This window comes from Cherax quadricarinatus, chromosome 99, assembly GCF_038502225.1.
Source record: "Cherax quadricarinatus isolate ZL_2023a chromosome 99, ASM3850222v1, whole genome shotgun sequence".
Taxonomy (NCBI): Eukaryota; Metazoa; Arthropoda; class Malacostraca; order Decapoda; family Parastacidae; genus Cherax; species Cherax quadricarinatus.
The window spans coordinates 11,799,138-11,820,115 of record NC_091390.1 but is presented as its reverse complement, the minus strand read 5'-3'; the positions used below and the strand labels follow the sequence as shown (position 1 = coordinate 11,820,115).

Sequence of the window (20,978 nt, the reverse complement as noted above, 5' to 3'; positions counted from 1 at the left end):
AAAAAAAAAAATAATAAAATTATTATTATTACCTATTATTATTATTATGTATTATTATTATTATTATTATTATTATTATTATTATTATTATTATTATGTATTATTATTATTATGTATTATTATTATGAATTATTGTTATCATTACGTATTCTTCTTCTTCCTCCTCCTCCTCTTCCTCCTCCTCCTCTTCTTCCTCCTCCTCCTCCTCTTCTTCTTCCTCCTCCTCCTCCTCCTCCTCCTCCTCCTCCTCTGCCTCCTCCTCCTCTTGCCTCCTCCTCCTCTTGCCTCCTCCTCCTCTTGCCTCCTCCTCCTCTTGCCTCCTCCTCCTCTGCCTCCTCCTCCTCCTCCTCCTCCATTCTTGGAACAAGTCTGAAGAGCTTGTAGTTCATAATCACTATCATTATCATCACCAATGCTCACATCTGAGTCTGGGATTTTGGGAAATAGGAGTTTCCTCTTTGATTCTGGTACAACTGAACGACGGCCCAGCACCAGAGGTGGAAGGCTGTGGGTTGTCTGGGTTTTCCTCACTATTACCCATATTATGGTCATTAGTTTCGGTCAAAACCTCACCAGAACCTTGAAACTCATCTTCACTGTCACTTCCATCTGTATTAGAACTGTCACTGGGGAACAAAAGTGTCCCAATTCGCCGAGGAGTGAGGAACTTCTTACCACAGGGCACGGTGGAAATTGTGTACTATGATGGCATTCCCACAATGCACCACTGGGTCCCAGATTTTTTTCCTACTGCGCACACCCACCACACAGACCCATTCTCTCACATCTAGGCTTATCAGCCTTTTCCTGTGAGATTTGAGGCCGCTAGAATTTATGCGTACTAGTACGACAAAAACCCCTACGCGTAAGACGTACTAGTACGACGAAAACCCTCAAAGGGTTAATACCATAATCTGTAATAATTTAAAGTTAAGAATTAATCCAAGTCTGCCTGAAATGCCTAGCCATGCTAGGTGTCCTAGTGGCCCCCTCTGTAATTAGTATTTTAAAACATGTAAATCACACAATATCCAAAATCCATAGACCCTGCATTGTAATCCTTATAGAGAATACACTTGATTGATTGACTGAATGCATATAAATGCTCTGGAAAACATACAGAGGAGGATGACAAAGTTGATCCCATGGATCAGAAATCTTCCCTATGAGCACAGACTGAGGGCTCTGAATCTGCACTCTCTAGAAAGGCATAGAACCAGGGGGGGACATGATTGAGGTGTATAAATGGAAGACAGGAGTAAATAAAGGGGATGTAAATAAAGTGCTCAAAGTGTCTAGCCTGGATGGGACTTGAAGCAATGGTTTTAAGTTGGATAAATCCAGATTCAGGAAGGATATAGGAAAGCACTGGTTTGGTAATAGAGTTGTGGATGAGTGGAACAAACTCCCAAGTACAGTTATAGAGGCTAAAAAGTTGTGTAGTTTTAAAAATACGTTAGATGAATACACAGGTGGGTGTGAGCTACACCTGATTAGCTTGTACTACTAGGTCAGTTGCCATGTTCCTTGGGTGAATGTGACCCAACCTGACTAGGTTGGGACATTGGCTTAAGCCAGTAGGAGACTTGGACCTGCCTTGCATGGGCCAGTAGGCCTGCTGCAGTGTTCCTTCTTTCTTATGTTCTTATTATTTATACAATTATTACAACATTGCATAAAAGTAAATACATAATCTATTTTTTGGCATGAATAAAAATTCATTATGTGAGTAAAAAATCAAAATACAATTCATTTGTAAAGCCTGAAAATGTAACTAATAAACAGAGGAAATGTTTGTTAGTTTAGTATCAGGAAAATTATTCAAAGATACTAGGAAATACTATACAAGTCACTGTTTACTTAACTCTGATATGTAGAGATTGTGCAACAAAGCACACATGTGCAGTACACTGTGGAATGCACAACAGGTGTGCTTCGACTTCCAGATAGCGGGTTGGTAGTACTGATGATAATATCTTGGTAGAATGGCACTTTTGACTGCTGGAGCTTCTTTTGCCTCTTCTATAGTATTAAAATAATGGGAACAGCATGGAGAAGCACAAAACGATGCAGGAAACTCTGCAGATGTGGGAGATATCAGTGAAACACAGAAAAATGGTTGGTTTGTCTGCAGTAGTGTCATTACAGTTGTACAGTGCACTCCAGAAAAAACTATATTCATTGATTTACTTTTGATACAGGTGTTGCTCAACATCAAATTGTCTCTATAGTATAAGAAGCAATTCCCTCAAACTGCAATGTGTACACAAATGAAGCAAACTCTTCCCACACACAAGTGTCCTTGGCCCTCTTCATTGACATAAATGACCTATCGCAACTACTCAGACCGACACTGTTTTCTTCGGTCATGCTAGCCAATACCAAATTACAGAAAATCTACTCTAAATATTGACAAAACCTACTTGATACAGTTTGGAAACACACATGTCCCTCTTAACACCACAAAGCTCACAGAGGGAAAATTCTTACGAATCCACCTTGATAAATAGACTCAAATTTCAAACACATTTCAAAGAAAATCTCAAAGGCATACTATCCAACATACAGTCACCCCTCTGTATCACTCACTCATTTACCTCGCCTACGGAATTTGTGCACGAGGCTCAATGACAATAGAGCATCTCAGACCGTTAATTACCCAACAAAATGTTCCAGTCACAATGACAACAAATTCCCACTAGAGACACCAAAACTTATTCACCATACAAAACATCCATACTTATTATTGTACCTACATACAAAACTCCAATATAAAGCCTCCCCTCAAACTACTACTACTCCTCCTTACCAACCTTAACACAAGGCACATCACTCTTTCATGTTCCTCATGTCCATCTCACACTGTACAAACGCAATGCACACAAGAGGCCCAAAAATCTGCATTTCATTACCTGTGAATTTATTTATTTATTTATTATTAATTTGAACATAAGTGCAGCATGCCAAAGCCCCTTGTATTCAGAGCATTATGGGCAGGCTTAAAATTAACTTAAGATTAACTAAGCATTCCTAAACATTATTGTAAACAGATAACAATTAAGCTCTAGTGAGTATTACAAAGACAGGTCATATGGTTGCATGCATTGCTGTACATTCAGTAGAATGGAGTATTCTGTTAGGTAATGTAATTAAAAAAATAATAAAGTTTGATTGGGTCTTAGGTTTAATATTTTTGTGATACAATTATGAGATAAGATAAGATAAGATTTTGTTCAAATTTTTAACCCCGGAGGGTTAGCCACCCAGGACAACCCAAGAAAGTCAGTGCGTCATCGAGGACTGTCTAACTTATTTCCATTGGGGTCCTTAATCTTGTCCCCCAGAATGCGACCCACACCAGTCGACTAACACCCAGGTACCTATTTGCTGCTAGGTGAACAGGACAACAGGTGTAAGGAAACGTCTCAAAATGTTTCCACCCGCCGGGAATCGAACCCGGGCCCTCCGTGTGTGAAGCGGGAGCTTTAGCCACCAGACCACCGGGCCTTTATTTAGTTGTGGGTGAGTAAGTGAATTTTGAGAAGAGACTTGAATTTATAAACAGATAATGTTTCTTTTATATTCATAGGTAATGAATTCCAGATTTTAGGGCCTTTTATGTGCATTGAGTTTTTGCATAGGATGCGATGGACACGAGGAACATCAAAGAGTGATCTGTGCCTTGTGTTATGGCCATGTGTTCTGTTGAGGTTGGTAAGAAGACGTTTGAGGGGAGGATTTATATCAGAGTTAAGTTAATTAGTTAACTTAAGTTTATCAGAGTTAAGTGTCTGTGTGCTTATCAATTCGAAACTCTTCTTAAAAACCACTTACTCACCCACAACTCAATAAATACTCTATCTTATAACCCTATCAAACTATCAATGCTCACTAACTCATCAAAAGTGCTACAAATTTGTACAACTATAAATCCTCCTATTTCAAATACTCATTTATTCTTCATGTTGTATACTGTATTTTTACCACTCAATATATATCATTGCTTACTTAAAAGTTATTTTTAAGCCTGCCCACAATGCTCTGCATACATGGAAGGGGAGCTTTCGGCATGTACACTCAACCACTCTACTATTTCTTTTGTACAACTATGTACTATCATGTCCAAATAATAATCAATCAATAAATCAAATAAATTGCTTTCAGGAATGCAAGTCAAAATTGACCTCAAACTAGAATTAAATGTTCCATTTCTCGTAATCCACACAAATTACATCGTCTAGTGCACATCAAACTTTTAACTGTCCAAACTGGCCTGACATTACCTCGTCACTATAAAACGAGTGTGCACAGTACTAAAAACCTATGACAACAAGTACCTTGTCGGAGCACCACCTACAGCAAAGCAATCATGTCATCTAACTCCCCTTTTAAAAAATAAGTCATGTTGAACCAAAATACAGTGGACCCTCGACTAATGATATTAACTGGTACCCGAGAACGATTATCGTTAGTCGAGTTTTTTTAACGTTAGTCGAGGCAACATGTTAGCGTTAACGTATCATTGGTCAAATTTAACAGTAGTCGATGCCATCATTGGTCGAGGGTCCACTGTATTTTACTAGTGCCTTTTCAGATGACGTGGCCACAAGTGATCAAAGAAATATCAAAAACCTCCATAATAACCCATGTGTTTTCATTTTTTTATACAACTGCTATTGTCATCCTGCCACAATGTCCTCATGCCCTAATTAAAAACAATTGTGCAACATGTGTAACATATATCTGTCAGACAAGCTGCCTGGCTGACTGACTTTGTCTCTCAAAGGTACAGTTCTAGTGTACATTACCTAGGATAACCAAAAAAAACCAGTACTGTGCTTGCAGATATAATAAGCATGACTGACTGACTGACTGGCAAGTAATACACTTCATCAGCAATCAAACAGGACTGCATTATCCATAACAACTGTTACTTCATAACCTCCTCCAACACACACACACAGTCAGACAAAACATTACCAGACAGCTACACACTATGTGTAACAGTCCAAACAAAGCCAGGGTTTCCCTGCAGAAATGCACCATCATCAAGTGTCAAACCACTGCTTTACTATCTGTCATCAGCAGTTTAGTGACTGACTTGACTGACTGACACTGTCTTACACCATGCTTCAACAAGTTCCGTATCTAAAACATTGTTGGGACCTATACTTTCTATAGAGTTCTAGACAACAGTACATGACCAAGGCAGGTCAAAATGTTCGCCTGTCACTGTCTTTGTCAATGAGTACAATTTCACTACCTAATATTAGTGTCACAATAAACACTGCCTATTAAATCACAACTACTATAAATTATAATGATCAAAACAAAAATTATTTCAAATTTAAAAATAACACACAAAAAATAAAAATTAATACACCAATCACCAGCACTTTTCCAAACAGCACAACTCCACATTGCCATCACGTTAGCATCCACCACCTACTTCGTGGCCTTGTATCCCACTAAGTACTGATCCTGACTGCTTTGTGTCAGCAAGAACCCTGCCTCATGTGTTTCTTCAATTCTATTGTGTTTCTCACCTCCTTTCTTTTGGACCATGCTCGCTTATTTAGTAGCAATTGCAAGCATAAAAAAACAATGCACTATTACAAAATTTCTCGTATCGACGTCGTGTGGTTGCTCGCCAATACGCAGTGCCGCACTGACTGGGAATGGAGTGTGGACCACCTCTGTGTGCGCACACATGCCAGGAGATTGCTCGTACGAGTCCAAACTGGCGACAATTTGTCGGGGAGATGACAATCCATGAGGCGTTATTTTGACGAAAAAAATTACGATCCGTGAAGATTACAAAGAGCAAGGCTTACAATATTCGAGGGTCCAGTGATAATTACAATTTATACTACTACTTCTCATTTCACAGCCAATCTTTCTCCTGACACTAATATTAGGTACTCAAATAGTACTCAGTCACAAACACACCAACAAACAGGTCAACATTTTCACCTGCCTTCATCATTTACTATTGTCTGTAAATATATACAAACTATTTATTTATACATCTCAGCAACATTTTAAACACGCTCAACTATATATCAAACTCGTGCAACATGAAATGCCACTAAACCGCTGACACTGAAGCACTCCAGTGATACTTGATGATCGTGCACTACTTCAGGGAACCCTGCCTTTTATTTCTTTCCACTGTTGTACACAAACATGTCTGCCTGTCTGTCTGTCTGTCTGCCTGTGTGTCTCTTTCACTCTCCTTGTCTCTCTATCTCAGGCAGCAGCTCATACACCAACAGGTATTACACACAATGCACTTGTAAAGTAAAAGGACACAAGTGCAACTAATGTAACATTTTATTGTGGCAACGTTTCACTCTCCAGGAGCTTAGTCAAGCTTGACAAAGCTCCTGGAGAGTGAAACGTTGCCACAATACGTCACATTAGTTGCACTTGTGTCCTTTTACTTTACATATTGTTGGTAATTCTACCAACATTATTACACAATGCACTTGTCACATCTCCTTCATCATCAAGTGAAAATATATATATTACTTGCCACTGACTTGCCAGTCATGTTTATTATGTCTTAGATCTACAAACACTATATAGCACTTTGCCGAGAATTTTTGGGTTATCCCAGGTAATTTACACTATGTATAATAACTGAACTGTACATACTTATGTGTACATGTGACAAACAGATGGACAGACAGAGATATAGACAGCCAAAATCAATCAGTCAATCAGTCAGTCAGTCAGTCAGCCAGCCAGCCTACCAAATACATATTACACATTCCAGAACCATTTCTCTATACTTTAGGTATACATTATACAACATTCTCGCTGGATGACACCACCAGTGCTATCAAAAATGAAACCATATTGCACAAATGTTACACATGGGTTATTATACATCTTTATAATATTTTCACCACTTGTGGCCACATCCATCACTATCCTCTTAAAAGTCTTTTTTTATTTTCTATAATTATAGGGCAGTGATTCAACTCTGGGATAACAACTTTACTGTACATTTCCTTGTAAGAAACAAATGAAAATCTATGACAAATCATTCGACTTGAGAAATATATCGATTAATCTTGCTTCTGAAATCTGGATTTATATTTACTGTTCAGTTATCTCCGTAGTGAATTGTCAGAAACTCAAAATTACTTTGATAAAGTTACATAAGCAAACTTAAAAGTTACCATTAACAAAATATTCCTTCAGTAATGTTTGAATAAATGGTTTAGAAAAGCAACAAGTTTATGAGACACTTGAGTGACATTTAGGAATCTTTATTCTGGAAATGTTTTGCCAGCCAGTGACTCCATCAGTCCAATACAGAGAACAGTGGAAGATGAAGAAATTGAGGTAATCAGTCCTTCAGCTTATAGTTGATGTAATCAGTTCATCTATCTTATAGAAACTGATGGACTGATTGCACCGAATCCAGGCTGAGGGACAGATTACCCCAATTCCCCTTCTTGTTTTCATCATTCTTCGTATTGGACTGATGAAGCCACTGTGTGGTAAGACATTTATACAAAGATTCCCAAGAGTTGCACATGTGTCTGATTTATCAACTAGTTGGTTTTCTGAACAATTTATTTATATAAAATAAACATAAATACATATAAATAATATCACATATATCATATACTTATAAATCTAGTCATTGTTAAGTCAAGCGTTGAGTTCTTGCTTCAGCCGTCCTGTGCCATGCCTACCCAGGATTTATGTAGATTTTTTTCTGTACTGAGTTTGCTTATAATAGCTCTATTACATTGGAGTGCTTGGCTGTGGTCAGGGCTCGTTATTTTTACAGTGTCTTCATGCATATTAAGCTCTAGTTCAACATGGTATTTTTGAAGCAGCTCTACAACAAATAAACCTTTATTTTCCATTAATTTATGGTATGATCCTTTAGGACACACTGTAAGAAGAGTATACCATTGCTTAGCGCACAAGGGAGGTGACACAGAGTTACCACCTTCTGGGGGGTTAGGAGGGCACTCTGGCTCAACAGGGACTGCTAGCCCAACAGGGACCTCTGGCTCAACAGGGACCTTTGGTTCAACAGGGACGTCTGGTTCAACAAGGACCTCTGGCTCAACAGGGATCTCTGGCTCAACAGTGATCTCTGGCTCATTTGATCCTGTCTGGTCCTGGTCATTTTTCTTTGATGCATTTTTTCCGTGACGTCTGTTAAGTTTTCTTGTTTTGGACTTTCCTACCATAGCCATCTTCACTGTATCACTGGTTCCTCTTCTCCAGAGATTGACTTCTGCGATCAGTCCAATGGCACTCATTGTAATTAACATGAGAACACACAAACTCATCATGAAGGGAGTAGAGGAACCCTCATGACAGCATGATGTCACTTCAAGAAGCGTTTTAAGATTTTGGATTTCCAGATAACATTCGTAAGTGGTGATGATGCGACCAATGATGGGCAGCCACCTTGGATCAAAGTGATGGTCGAAGTCCGTACTTGTCTCTTGTACTGGAGCATCATGCACATATCGCCACACATCAACTACAGCTGAGGTAGAGACCCAAGAGAACATTGGCTGACAAGCATCAGTAGCTTGGTCAACCTGTCTTCTCAGGTCATCTCTCTCCTTTTCTAAATCACGAACCCATGGGTCAAAAAGCTGATAATAACACCCTAATATCTCCAGAATGATTCCCACTGCCAGCATCCACAAGCAGCAAGTTTTCACGGGCATCTTGCAAGACATTTTGACGAGTTTTAAGTTTACGAGTAGTGAAGTAGTGAAACTCTTCAAAGGTTACTAATTTCAACCATATATTAATATAAAAGATAATGTACCTTTATACTAAATATATCAATATACCGAAAAAATAGTTATCCTCGAATTTTCAGTTTATAATGGAAAGTGTATATATCATTTATTTATATGGAAGAAAACCAAAATTTAATAGTGTAACAGTGTTTCTTGATGAAGTGAGTTGTATTATAGTGTCTGTTGTTGTGTGATGTAGTATAGTGTCTAGTGATAATGAGTATAGTGTTTAGTGATAGTGTAGTATAGTGTCTAGTGATAGTGACTTTATATTATACTGACCAGTCGGACATGTATTAGATGGTAACATGATTTGTTTACTCTTAAACATCGCCAAAGAATCGAACATTTCCGCTAATTTGAGCTTGGCTTCAAGGTACTGTGGTACCTTGGGATACGAATAGCTGAAAACTCGAACAATCATTTAAGTGCTCATTGGGGAAGCCAGGTATAGATACTCAAAAATTAGGGACAAAGGAATTAATGTACAATTGCTATGGATCCCATCACACATTGGATTACTCCTTCATGATAAAGTTGATATGTTAGCCAAGAAGAGTATCCAGAAGGAGAACGTAGAATATAACTTTGGTATAACTGTGTCTAGCATTAGGAATAATATTAGGAGAGAAGTAAATAATGAAGATGATTGTTATAGGAATGCAGTTAGAAGCCTGAGTAGATCTATAACCCACTATGATAACATGAACGTAGATAAGTATGTTTATGGAGCAACTTGCAATGTGAACAGACTGACTGATGTTGTAGTGGCCAGGCTTAGGCTTGGTTACAAGTACTGACTGATGTTGTAGTGGCCAGGCTTAGGCTTGGTTACAAGTACTTCTGGCAGTTTGGGAGACACACAGATGATGATCAAACTAAATGTAAATTATGTGATCAGGCATATGGTCACTCTCTTGAACACTATGTGCTTAATTGTCCCCTCATTGAGGAATACAGAGACAGACAGTATAATAACCTATGTGACATGTCAAGATATCTTATTAATGAAAATAAGATACCAGATATACTAAGCAAATTTCCTAAATTTGCTTGTAACAGATAAGTGAACTATAGATATGTAGATATAAATCCATATGTATTCCTGTTAACCCTTTGGGGCCTAGTTCCTAGGCCTTTTGTGTATCCATATGCTCTCGCGCTACCGTCCACAGGATGGATATGGGGTGCACAATAAACTAGCCACTTCGGTGGCAAAATCTAAAAAAGAGAGAGAGTGTGACTATTATTGAAATTGATGATTTGCAAAACCATTTTCCCCTTAAGAAATAATGTAAATACAATTAATCCATTCCAGACATCCATGAAATCTTGATGTACATACACAGAAAACAATGGGACATGAAGAATGAAACATTAACAGCATAACACTTTTTATTGGCGATTGTTATTAGTGTATTCGATAAACAAGCTAACACCACTACACACTAGACAAACTAACACCTTTGCACATTAAACATACTATCACCTCTTTTTTTTTTTTTTTTTTTTGTGAGTCTATGTAGTGTTTAGTGGTGAGAGTCTATGTAGTGTTTAGTGGTGAGAGTCTGTGTAGTGTTTAGTGGTGAGAGTCTATGTAGTGTTTAGTGGTGAGAGTCTATGTAGTGTTTAGTGGTGAGAGTCTGTGTAGTGTTTAGTAGTGAGAGTCTATGTAGTGTTTAGTGGTGAGAGTCTATGTAGTGTTTAGTGGTGAGAGTCTATGTAGTGTTTAGTAGTGAGAGTCTATGTAGTGTCATATATTAAGTTAGTAACTGACCAACAATACACAGAATACTCATTTTAAAATATTTTTGTCCTTAGCTTATAGTGAGTTGTGAATATTTTTTATTGTAACAAGTGTGAATAAATGAAGAATGGCCATAATTGAAAACCACTGTATTGGAAAATACCAGAAACTGAGACTCTCCTATATTTCTGTTGTATTATAATATACTTTCTATAAACAAAATGCCAAATAAACTGACGAAGCAGACTAAAATGTCTAATACCTCAGATCAAGAGCCTCATCACTGTGCCAAAGAGCCCCCACTTGAAGAGGGGTGGTAGTAGTAGTAGTGTTGGTGGTGGTGGTAGTAGTAGTAGTGTTGGTGGTGGTGGTAGTGGTGGTGATGGCAGTAGTAATGGTGGTAGTAGTTGTTGTGGTGGTAGTAGTTGTAGTAGTGGTGATGGTGGTAGTAGTGGTAGTAATGTTGATAGTAGTTTCTGCTACTCTACTCACCACCTTCTTCACTACTGTATGTAAGTGTTTATATTTCTGTAAATTAACCAATAATAACTTAACTTTGGTAATAAGGTATGAAAACCATTGCGTCTATATTTGGTGTGTTCATGCATCGTTCTCAGTGATGGTGTTGCAAATAATACGCTGACAAAATATTTAATGTTGTCGACGACTCATATCAGTTCAAAGTCTTTTTTTATTTTCTATAATTATAAGGCAGTGATTCAACTCTGGAATAACAACTTTACTGTACATTTCCTTGTAAGAAACTGAAATGAAAATCTATGACAAATCATTCGACTTGAGAAATATATCGATTAATCTTGCTTCTGAAATCTGGATTTATATTTACTGTTCAGTTATCTCTGTAGTGAATTGTCAGAAACTCAAAATTACTTTGATAAAGTTACATAAGCAAACTTAAAAGTCACCATTAACAAAATATTCCTTCAGTAATGTTTGAATAAATGGTTTAGAAAAGCAACAAGTTTATGAGACACTTGAGTGACATTTAGGAATCTTTATTCTGGAAATGTTTTGCCAGCCAGTGACTCCATCAGTCCAATACAGAGAACAGTGGAAGATGAGGAAAAAATTGAGGTAATCAGTCCTTCAGCTTATAGTTGATGTAATCAGTTCATCTATCTTGTAGAAACTGATGGACTGACTGCACCGAATCCAGGCTGAGGGACTGATTACCCCAATTCCCTTCTTGTTTTCATCATTCTTCGTATTGGACTGATGAAGTCACTGTGTGGTAAGACATTTATACAAAGATTCCCAAGAGTTGCACATGTGTCTGATTTGTCAACTAGTTGGTTTTCTGAACAATTTATTTATATAAAAATAAACATAAATACATATAAATAATATCACATATATCATATATTTATAAATCTAGTCATTGTTAAGTCAAGCGTTGAATTCTTGCTTCAGCCGTCCTATGCCATGTCTACCCATGATTTATGTATATTTTTTTCTGTACTGAGTTTGCTTATAATAGCTCTGTTACATTGGAATGCTTGGCTGTGGTCAGGGCTCGTTATTTTTATGGTGTCTTCATACATATTAAGCTCTAGTTCAACATGGTATTTTTGAAGCAGCTCTTTAACAAATAAACCTTTATTTTCCATTAATTTACGATATGATCCTTTAGGACACACTGTAAGAAGAGTGTACCATTGCTTAGCGCACAAGGGAGGTGACACAGAGTTACCACCTTCTGTGGGGTTAGGAGGGCCCTCTAGCTCAACAGGGACTGCTAGCTCAACAGGGACTGCTAGCTCAACAGGGACCTCTGGCTCAACAGGGACCTCTGGCTCAAAAGGGACCTCTGGCTCAACAGGGACATCTGGTTCAACAAGGACATCTGGCTCAACAGGGATCTCTGGCTCAACAGTGATCTCTGGCTCATTTGATCCTGTCTGGTCATGGTCATTTTTCTTTGATGCATTTTTTCCGTGACGTCTGTTAAGTTTTCTTGTTTTGGACTTTCCTACCATAGCCATCTTCACTGTATCACTGGTTCCTCTCCTCCAGAGATTGACTTCTGCGATCAGTCCAATGGCACTCATTGTAATTAACATGAGAACACACAAACTCATCATGAAGGGAGTAGAGGAACCCTCATGACAGCATGATGTCACTTCAAGAAGCGTTTTAAGATTTTGGATTTCCAGATAACATTCGTAAGTGGTGATGATGCGACCAATGATGGGCAGCCACCTTGGATCAAAGTGATGATCGAAGTCCGTACTTGTCTCTTGTACTGGAGCATCATGCACATATCGCCACACATCAACTACAGTTGAGATAGAGACCCAAGAGAACATTGGCTGACAAGCATCAGTAGCTTGGTCAACCTGTCTTCTGAGGTCATCTCTCTCTTTTTCTAAATCACGAACCCATGGATCAAAAAGCTGATAATAACACCCTAATATTTCCAGAATGATTCCCACTGCCAGCATCCACAAGCAGCAAGTTTTCATGGCCATCTTGCAAGACATTTTGACGAGTCTTAAGTTTACGAGCAGTGAAGTAGTGAAACTTCAAAGGTTACTAATTTCAACCATATATTAATATAAAACATTATGCATCTTTATACTAAATATATAAATATACCGAAAAAATAGTTATCCTCAAATTTTCAGTTTATAATGGAAAGTGTATATATCATTTATTTATATGGAAGAAAACCAAAATTTAATAGTGTAACAGTGTTTCTTGAAGAAGTGAGTTGTATTATAGTGTCTGTTGTTGTGTGATGTAGTATAGTGTCTAGTGATAATGAGTATAGTGTTTAGTGATAGTGTGGTATAGCATCTAGTGATAGTGACTTTATATTATACTGACCAGTCGGACATGTATTAGATGGTAACGTGATTTGTTTACTCTTAAACATCGCCAACGAATCGAACATTTCCGCTAATTTGAGCTCAGTTTCAAGGTACGGTGGTGCCTTGGGATATGAATTGCTGAAAACTCGAACAATCATTTAAGTGTTTTTATGTAAGTGCTTTTGTAAGTGTATTTTTGGGGGTCTGAAATGGATGACTCTAATTTACATTACAGTGGTCCCTTGTTTTTCGTAATTAATCCATTTGAGAGAGTGTGACTATTATTGAAATTGACAATTTTCAAAACCATTTTCCCCTTAAGAAATAATGTAAATACAATTAATCCATTCCAGACACCCAGAAGTATTAAAACAAAAGAATTTTTTCCATGAAATCTAGATGTACATACACAGAAAACGATGGGACATGAAGAATGAAACATTAACAGCATAACACTCATCTTTATTGGCGATTCTTCTTGGTGTATGGAAGACTGGAGGAGGTGAGAGGTTGGATTAATTACTGTTTGGAAGGAGAATCCCCTTCCAAAAAGATTTAAGGTACCAAGTCCTTTTCTGGGGTTTCTTCCCTTCTTTGTTTTTTAATGCCACTAGGACCAGCTTGAGAGTCACTGCACACCTGTGGCACTAAATACAGTGGACCCTCGCATAGCACTATTAATCCGTTCCTGAGAGCTCAATGTTATGCGAAATTATCGTTATGCGAATGAATTTTCCCCATAAGAAATAATGGAAATCAAATTAATCCGTTCCTGACACCCAAAAGTATGGAAAAAAAAAAATTTTACCACATGAAATATTAATTTTAATACACACAAACTGAAGAAGACATGCACAGTTACATGACACTTACCTTTATTGAAGATCTGGTGATGATTGATGGGATGGGAGGAGGGGAGAGTGTTGATTGTCTTAGTGTTAAAAGTGGAATCCCCTTCCATTAAGACTTGAGGTGTCAAGTCCTTTTCTGGGGTTACTTCCCTTCTTCTTTTAATGCCACTAGGACCAGCTTCAGAGTCACTGGACTTCTGTCGCACAACATATCTGTCCATAGAGGTCTGTACCTCTCGTTCCTTTATGATTTTCCTAAAGTGGTTCACAACATTGTCAGTATAATAGTCACCAGCACGGCTTGCAACAGCTGTCTGAGGGTGATTTTCATCCATAAAGGTTTGCACTTTAAGCCACATTGCACAGATTTCCTTAATCTTAGAAGTAGGCAACTTCTTCAATTTCTCTCTCCACTCCTCCTAAGCAGTTTTCTCAGGTCTGGCCTCTTGCTGTTGAAGATGATCTATCAGCTCATCAGTGGTTAGTTCGTCATTGTCCTCCTCCACCAACTCTTCCACATCCTCCCCACTAACCTCCAACCCCAAGAACTTCCCCAATGCCACAATTGATTCCTCAACTGGCATAAGCCTCTCAGGGTTAGCCTCAAATCCTTCAAAATCCCTTTGGTCTACACATTCTGGCCACAGTTTCTTCCAAGCAGAGTTCAAGGTCCTCTTAGTCACTCCCTCCCAAGCCTTACCTATAAGGTTTACACAACTGAGGATATTAAAGTGCTCTCTCCAAAACTCTCTTAGAGTCAATTGAGTTTCTGAGGTCACTACAAAGCACCTTTCAAACAGAGCTTTTGTGTACAGTTTTTTGAAGTTTGCAGTAACCTGCTGGTCCATGGGCTGCAGGAGAGGAGTGGTATTAGGAGGCAAAAACTTCACCTTAATGAAGCTCATGTCCCCACAAAGTCGCTCTGCCAAGTCTGTAGGATGACCAGGGGAATTATCTAACACCAGGAGGAACTTAAGGTCTAATTTCTTTTCAGTTAGGTAATTTTTCACATTGGGGCAAATGCTTGGTGTAACCAGTCATAGATAAAGTCCCTAGTGACCCATGCCTTACTGTTTGCCCTCCACAGCACACACAAATTAGCCTTGAGGATATTCTTTTGCCTGAACACTCTGGGAGTTTCAGAGTGATACACTAATAAAGGCTTCACTTTGCAATCACCACTAGCATTGGCACACATGAGAAGAGTAAGCCTGTCTTTCATAGGCTTATGTCCTGGGAGTGCCTTTTCCTCCTGAGTAATGTAGGTCCTGCTTGGCCTTTTCTTCCAAAACAGGCCTGTTTTGTCACAAACACTTATTCAGGTTTCAGTCCTTCACTGTCTATGTACTCCTTGAATTCCTGCACATATTTTTCAGCTGCTTTTTGGTCCGAACTGGCAGCCTCACCATGCCTTATCACACTATGTATGCCACTACGCTTCTTAAATCTCTCAAACCAACCTTTGCTGGCCTTAAATTCACTCACATCATCACTAGTTGCAGGCATTTTTCTAATTAAATCCTGATGCAACTTCCTAGCCTTTTCACTTATGATCGCTTGAGAGATGCTATCGCCTGCTATCTGTTTTCCGTTTATCCACACCAATAAGAGTCTCTCAACTTCTTCTATCACTTGCGATCTCTGTTTCGAAGACACAGTTGAACCTTTGGCAAGAACAGCTTCCTTGATTGCCGTTTTCTTGGACACAATAGTAGCGATGGTTGATTGGGGTTTACTATACAACCTGGCCAGCTCGGAGACACGTACTCCACTTTCATACTTAGCAATGATCAATTTCTTCATCTCTATAGTAATTCTCACCCTTATTCCTGTAGGGTTGGCACTAGAAGCTTTCTTGGGGCCCATGGTCACTTATTTTGCAGATGAAATCACCAAAAATGCTGTAATAATACGAAATGTTCCGATTGTATGCTTGGATGTTACCGCGGAGGCTGGCTGGTAAACAATGCCACCGGCGGAACATGTGAGGCTGGCTCAGGCCGCACATTAGACGCGTCTCGGACGAATAGCGTTGAGCGAGTTTTTTAGCGGTATGCGAGGCAAAATTTTAGCGATAAAATGTATCGGTATGCGGATTTAACGTTATGTGATGCCAACGGTATGCGAGGGTCCACTGTATTATCTTTTCCACTATAGCAAGCAAAATCTCAAATGCAAATACTCAGCCACAAGACTACCTCACTGGTAATTGCCTAAGCACTCTATATATATAGCACCAACAAATCCTAATCAAGCCTCACTAATTATTCAATCATTAAAAAACAAGGCAGGAGACCTAAACAACTTGCCAACATTCATGTATAAAAAAGCAGCTCATGTGCTGTCCCCCATTATTGCAACACTACTACTACTACTACTACTACTACTATATAACAAATCTGTTGAATCTCCTAAATTCCCATCCGTACTCGAGACGGCAAGGGTCACCCCGATCCATAAACAAATCTACTCCCGCCTCCTGTCCCGTAACATACTGAACCCCTGCCAGTTTGGGTTTAGGCCAAAAAAAGCACAAATGATGCAATTATTCAGATGCTCAAATTACGTATATACAGCAGTTGACAAAAATGAATATCCTCTGGGACTCTTCGTTGACCTACGGAAAGCATTTGATACAGTTGACCGCAATATCTTGCACCTAAAACTAGAGCATTACGGGGTCAGAGGACACTCGCTCAATTACCTAAAATCTTCTCATCTATCTTATTGGTAGACAAATGGTATGACCTCCAATACTGAGCCTGTAGTTGTTGGAGTGCCACAGGCTAGTGACCTAGGTCCTCTATTCTTTCTTATTTACATCGATGACCTCCCGAATGCACTGCGGCTTCTTAGACCAGTTCTATTCGCAGATGACACCACTTGTCTGTCTGTCTGTCTTCTCCCACACAAACACGGCTACACTTAGTAACACTGTAAACGGCGAGCTACTTGAAATATCAAACTGGATGACTGACTACCAACAAACTTACTTACCCTCAATACAGACAAAACCTACTTCATGCTTTTTGGAAGCAGAGCATCAAATAACCAGCTAAACATATCAATAAATAGTTCACTCATTACAAGACACACTGAGGGCAAATTTCTAGGTCTCCACCTTGACTGTAATCTTAAATTTCAGACCCACATTCAGCATATAACTAACAAACAAACAAACAAAGTTTCCAAAACAGTAGGTACTATCCTTTCCAAGATACGATACTATGTACCCCAACGGGCCCTCCTTACCTTATATTGCTCTCTAATATACCCTAACCTCACCCAAGGTATTTGTACTTGCGGATCTACCACGGCCAATCGTCTCAAACCTTCAATAACCCAACAAAAAGCAGCAGTGAGGATCATCACAAACTCCAGTGCCAGACAACACACACCACCTCTCTTTAAAAACATCTACTTACTTAATATACACACTTATTATTGTGCCTACTACATATCCAAAACATTAAACTCCAATATCAACCCTCCACTCAAACTTCTCCTAGACAGCTTCAACACAACACACAGGCATAACACAAGGCACAAAACACTTTTTGATATCCTTCGTGTCCATCTCACACTTTGCAAAAATGCAATGCACATAAAGGGCCCTAAGATCTGCAACTCTATACCTGAAGCAGCAAGAGGTCCCAGGCCCACAAATCAGTTTAGGATTATACTCAAAAATAATAATAATAATAATAATAATAATAATAATAATAATAATAATAATAATAATAATAATAATAATAATACAGTGGACCCCCGCATAACGATCACCTCCGAATGCGACCAATTATGTAAGTGTATTTATGTAAGTGCGTTTGTATGTGTATGTTTGGGGGTCTGAAATGGACTAATCTACTTCACAATATTCCTTATGGGAACAAATTCGGTCAGTACTGGCACCTGAACATACTTCTGGAGTGAAAAAATATCGTTAACCGGGGGTCCACTGTAATAATAATAATAATAATAATAATAATAATAATAATAATAATAATAATAATAATAATAATAATAATAATAATAATAATAATCAATCCCAATCAAATTTAAAGCAACTCCCCTAAAGTCTTTATTATACTTAAACTATTAAGCCATTTTTACAAACTTATAATGTATGTTTGTATCACTAATTGTAATACTGAATATTAATAATAGAGTAAATGAACTTCTTTCTTTCAACACACTGGCCGTATCCCACCGAAGCAGGGTGGCCCAAAAGGAAAAACAAAAGTTTCTCCTTTTGCATTTAGAAATATACACAGGAGAAGGGGTTACTAGCCCCTTGCTCCTGGCATTTTAGTCACTTCTTACAACACGCATGGCTTATGGAGGAAGAATTCTGTTCCACTTCCCCATGGAGATAAGAGGAAATAAACAAGAACAAGAACTAGAAAGAAAATAGAAGAAAACCCAGAGGGGTGCATATATGTATGTGTAATGTTACCTAAGTTTAAGTACAAGTAGCAAGACGTACCTGGAATCTTGCATATTTATGAGACAGACAAAAGACACCAGCAATCCTACCATCATGTAAAACAAGTACAGGCTTTCGTTTTACACTCGTTTGGCAGGACAGTAGTACGGTGGTCCCTCGTTTTTCGTAATTAATCCGTTCCTGGAGGAGCTACTATAAACGAAATTTACGATTTGCGAATCAATTTTCCCCATAAGAAATAATGTAAATACAATTAATCCGTTCCTGACACCCAGAAGTATTAAAACAAAAAAATTTTTTACATGAAATATACATGTAGTACATAAACAATACAATGGGAAATGATGAATGAAACATTAACAGCATAACACTTACCTTTATTGGAGATTCTTCTTAGTGTATGGGAGACTGGAGGAGGAGAGAGATTGGATTGTTTACAGTTTGGAAGGGGAATCCCCTTCCAGCAACACCTCAGGTACCAATTGCTTTTCTGGGGTTGCTTCTCTTCTCTGTTTCTTAATGCCACTAGGACCACCTTGAGAGTCACTCTAGTCCTGTCTCGCAAAGTAACTGTGGAGAGAGCTCTGTTTCTGGCGTCTCTTGAACACTTCCCTAAAATGGCCCAAGACTCTGTCACTGTACATATTTCTCACCTTCTTTACCACAGGCTTGGCACTAGGAGCTTTGTTTGGAGCCATGGTAGCTTATTTAGTACTTGCAAGCACTAAAATGAGTGGAATACTATGAAATATTTTGTAGGAGCACTTGAGGGGACCTTCACTCACTGGTAAACAATGCCAGACTGGCTGGGTACGGAGGTCTCCCCGTCTCACACCGTGCATATGCGTCCCGGACGAACTACTATTCGCGAGTCAACCTATGAAAAGCAAGTCCATGTTTATACAAAAATACCCCTATGATTGGCGAAATTTACGATTGCCAAGAACTACGAAAAGCGAGGGACCATTGTACCTCCCTGGGTGGTTGCTTTCTACCAACCTACTACCTATGAACTTAATTACAAACTTAAAAATGTATGATTGATTGTATCATAAACTGGCTATCATAAATTGTACAACCTCATATTAATAATAAAAGTGAAATATATAACATTTGTATTCTAGCACTGTAAAAGAAGCTAATTTTGTACTTAAAAATGTAAGATTGTCATAAATTGTACTACCTCATATTAACAATAGAGTGAAGATTGACTGTTTGTTTGTTTGTTTGTATTCTACCACTCTTCACCTGTCTAGAAAAAAGTAGTGTATAAGCATTAGGTAAAGTCTGCCTGAAATACCTAGGCATTGTAAATAATAGGCTGATAATGGCTTTCTCTGCTCCATTCATACTATATGAAAACACACATTGTAACCTTAGCAAAGAAATAAATATGGAGTATGGAAGAAGTGAATGTTTTCAGATACTTGGGAGTTGACGTGTCGGCGGATGGATTTATGAAGGATGAGGTTAATCATAGAATTGATGAGGGAAAAAAAGGCAAGTGGTGCGTTGAGGTATATGTGGAGACAAAAAACGTTATCTATGGAGGCAAAGAAGGGAATGTATGAAAGTATAGTAGTACCAACACTCTTATATGGGTGTGAAGCTTGGGTTGTAAATGCTGCAGCGAGGAGGTGGTTGGAGGCAGTGGAGATGTCCTGTCTAAGGGCAATGTGTGGTGTAAATTTTATGCAGAAAATTCAGAGTGTGGAAATTAGGAGAAGGTGTGGAGTTAATAAAAGCATTAGTCAGAGGGCAGAAGAGGGGTTGTTGAGGTGGTTTGGTCATTTAGAGAGAATGGATCAAAGTAGAATGACATGGACAGCGTATAAATCTGTAGGGGAAGGAAGGCGGGGTAGGGGTCGTCCTTGAAAAGGTTGGAGGGAGGGGGTAAAGGAGGTTTTGTGGGCGAGGGGCTTGGACTTCCAGCAAGCGTGCGTGAGCGTGTTAGATAGGAGTGAATGGAGACGAATGGTATTTGGGACCTGACGATCTGTTGGAGTGTGAGCAGGGTAATATTTAGTGAAGGGATTCAGGGAAACCGGTTATTTTATATAACCGGACTTGAGTCCTGGAAATGGGAAGTACAATGCCTGCACTCTAAAGGAGGGGTTCGGGATATTGGCAGTTTGGAGGGATATGTTGTGTATCTTTATACGTATATGCTTCTAAACTGTTGTGTTCTGAGCACCTCTGCAAAAACAGTGATTATGTGTGAGTGAGATGAAAGTGTTGAATGATGATGAAAGTATTTTCTTTTTGGGGATTTTCTTTCTTTTTGGGTCACCCTGCCTCGGTGGGAGATGGCCA

The 20,978-nt window shown here is 38.7% G+C and overlaps 1 long non-coding RNA gene across 3 annotated transcripts in view; it reads right to left on the bottom strand.

The window, feature by feature from the left end:
• Window positions 1-20,978, bottom strand: part of LOC128702449 (uncharacterized) — a 56,160-nt gene that overhangs the window by 22,397 nt on the left and 12,785 nt on the right. For 2 of the 3 annotated variants that reach the window (XR_011390972.1, XR_011390971.1), the window contains one exon: window positions 620-2,079. This is a non-coding gene — a long non-coding RNA (uncharacterized lncRNA). Of the gene's footprint in view, window positions 1-619; window positions 2,080-20,978 lie in introns of those variants that run through there. The other variant, XR_011390973.1, reaches the window with a different exon arrangement.